We start from the raw sequence: 3,290 nt of genomic DNA on the forward strand, positions 1-3,290 counted from the left end.
TGTTGCAGAACCACTCCACACCCCTGTGGCTAGACTGTCGAAGCTGGCTGTCACTAGCTCTACATTCCTAGCCCCATAAAATAAAAACTCCAGAGGCCTGCAATTTACCAGCCAGATTTATATTAGTAAATTCTCAACCCCCCAAATGCCTACACAAAGAACTCAAAACTCAACTGATACTGATATACTTAGATTGGACAAATGTGTCCTATATTATTAAATGTCTATCTAAGAAATCCCCAGTTACTTATGGCTCCTAGGACCACGTGGTTCTGGCTTATCATCCTCTCCTACGGCTTCCACTCTCCCATCTCCGCCTCTGTCTCTCTTTGTGCTTCTCCCCTTCTCTTCCAGTTCCTCCCGGAAAATCCTGCCTCCATACCTTCAGCCAGTGATTGGCTTCCTGTCATCTGTATCAGCCAATCAAATAGCTAGGGGAAATTCCGATACAAGTGAGTCCACCTTTGCTTAGTTTATGGTTTTTGGTTTGGTTTGGCTTTTCTATTAATAACATGTAGTTTCATACTTTAGATTTGTATCTATGACCTGTCTGTAAGTTCTTGTTTTTTCTGTTGATGACATGTACTTTCATACTTTAGATTTTCATCTATGATCTGTCTGTAAGGTCTTGTTTTATTTTTGGTATGAAGGTCTGGTAAAGGTTCCTGTTGTAACATGAATGTTCAATTTTTACAATACTATTTTGAAGAAAGCTGTTCCCTTCAAAATTTATTAGACCTATTACTTATGTGGGGGACATTTTCTCATCTGTTTTATTCAATTATTGCTGGTTTTCCCTTTTTGGGGGACCATTCCCTCTTGATGAGTGACATCATGTGGATAATTCTACTTTTTTTTTTTTTCTGTAGACTTGTTTGGTTGGTTCTCGAACCTTTGCTTTTCTATCCAAATTATGAATGACTTGGAATTTAAATGCTCAGGGAGATTTCTGATAAAAGTTGAAATAAACATATGGGAGATCTTTTTATTGTGCTGTGTCTTCTGATTGGTGGCTACCATATGCCCTCTGATTTTTGAGTCTGCCCTTCATTACCACATAGACAATTTCAGGTTAAGGACCCAGGGCATACTGTTCCGTTCATGCTTTAAGCATTTCATTTCTAGTTCTTGCTATGACATCATTTTCTTACTATTCCCCATTGTCACCATTGTGTACAAATGCAGCTGAATCTTGTGCTGTCATTGTGCCCTATGAAGTTTTCAAATTCACTTCTTTGTCCCATACATTCATTCCGTGTATACTTTGGTGTGCTCTACATGGACATCCTGGTGAGGCCTGAAAATGAGATCCTTTCTATTCATTGCTTTGCAATCTTATGGCTTCAAAGGAATGTTCTTGCCTTACTGTTCTAGCAGGCATTTCTAGGATGGGACTGAATGCCAGTAGTCAGAGAAGACTTCTGAACTTCTCCTGATTCAGGCTTTTCCCATCATATGAAGCCGGCAGCTGAGGCGTTTGTATAGATTTTCTTCATGGGGTAGAAGAATGTCGTGGGAAATATTAAAAAAGTAGAACTGGCACATTCCCATGCTTGTGCCAACAAGTCTCTGGCCAGTGGATTGGCCAGCCATGCACTGGTGAGCAACAGCAGACTTGTATTCCTGTTTTGTAGAAAGAATGTAAAAGCTGGAAGCTGGGGAGTAACATCACCCTCTGGACATGGACGCTGTCACATTTTTAAAATCACAGTAATTACACAAGATCAAGCACACCAAAATTTCCCCAAAGTTTTGGGGGTTGCCTTCTAGGCCCCACCTCTTCCTGAGGAACTGTTGACAGTTGGTAGCTGCTAGGGAAGACAGAACCATTCTGCTTCTGCTGTGGCCACTGGTGACTTTCCCATGTTTCAGTGGATGGCCCTACACCAATACACACGAGGGCAGCTCTTAGGGCTTAGAATCTTATTAAACAACATGAAGTTGTAAAGGGATGTCTTGAGGGGGGACTCTGAAGAAGCTGGAGACAGAAAATGGGCAAGGGATGAATATGTTATCTCATTGCATGTAAAAAATGATGAAATAATAGTATTTATTCCTATATTAGACACTTTGCAGTCCGGGTCCTTTATTTCTTTTTTGTACGTTAGGCCATGAATTCGTATGGAATGGGCTCCAGCAGCTCAGGCTCTTTTCCATTAGTCTCTCATAAAGCATGCTTCTCTGGGTGGCACAAAGCTGGCGCTTCAGCTGAACCCAGGCGCCCTTCTCTTTGGCTTCCTTTTTCTTCTGATCCTTCTCCTTCACCCGCTTCCCTCTGCTCTTTGAATGCTTGATGTGCTCAATCCACACATTGATTCTCTTGCCAGAATCTTGCCCTTAACTTGCTTCTTTACAACAATGCCCACAGCATGCTGGGTGACATTGTAGACTCTTCTGGTTTTGACATGGTAGCACTTACAGGGCATTCCTTTTTGAACAGTGCCCATTCCCTTCATGTCTACAATATCACCCTTTTTGTAGATTTGCATGTATGTGGCCAAAGGAACAACTCCATGTTTCCTAAAAGGCCTAGAAAACATATACCGAGTGTCTCTCCTTTTCGCTTTTGTGTTGGTCAATTTGGTGATTTACTGGAAGATGGCTGTCATGGCCAAAAGCCTTTATTATTTTTTTAAGACTTTATTTTTAATTACGTGTGCATGCATATATGCACACATATGAGTGCAGTGCCCTGGAGTCCAGTAGAGGGAGATGGATCCCGTAGAGCTGGAGTTGCAGTTAGAAGCCATTCAATGCTGAGAGTACTGGGCACTGAACTTGGGTCTCCTGTAATCAGCAAATGCTCTTAACCATTTAGTCAGTTCTCCTGCTCATATCTGGATTGTTTGATGTTTTGATGTATTATAAAGATAACTATTTGTTAATATCACTTTGGCATCTTTCTGTGAGTGGAACAGAAATATAAGTGGATCCTGAAATTTAGCTGAAATTGATTTGATTTCTAGTAAGCATTTAGTGAAGATTGTCATTATACTTAGTCTTCTTTTCTGTGTAGTTATGTTTCCATTTCTTACTCCAATATACAAGATGCTAAGTATCTCTATTTTTCCAAACCTGGTGTGTTAGTTAAGGTTTTCATTGCTGTAAAGAGACACCATGACCAAGGCAACTCTTATGAAGGATAACATGTAATTGGGGCTGACTTACAGGTTCTGAGGTTTAGTCCATTATCATGGTATCAGCAAGGATGGCAGCGTCCAGTCAGACGTGGGGTTGGAGGAGCCTAAAGTTCTACATCCTAACCCAAAGAGCCAAGAGACAAACTGTCT

At 41.0% G+C, this 3,290-nt stretch overlaps 1 pseudogene; it reads right to left on the reverse strand.

Moving 5' to 3' along the window:
* Window positions 1–2,004: 2,004 nt before the first annotated feature.
* LOC116104710 lies at window positions 2,005–2,588 on the reverse strand (annotated as a pseudogene).
* Between the last annotated feature and the right edge of the window lie 702 nt (window positions 2,589–3,290).

The sequence above is a fragment of the Mastomys coucha genome, unplaced genomic scaffold (genome assembly GCF_008632895.1).
Source record: "Mastomys coucha isolate ucsf_1 unplaced genomic scaffold, UCSF_Mcou_1 pScaffold22, whole genome shotgun sequence".
In the NCBI taxonomy this organism is placed as follows: Eukaryota; Metazoa; Chordata; class Mammalia; order Rodentia; family Muridae; genus Mastomys; species Mastomys coucha.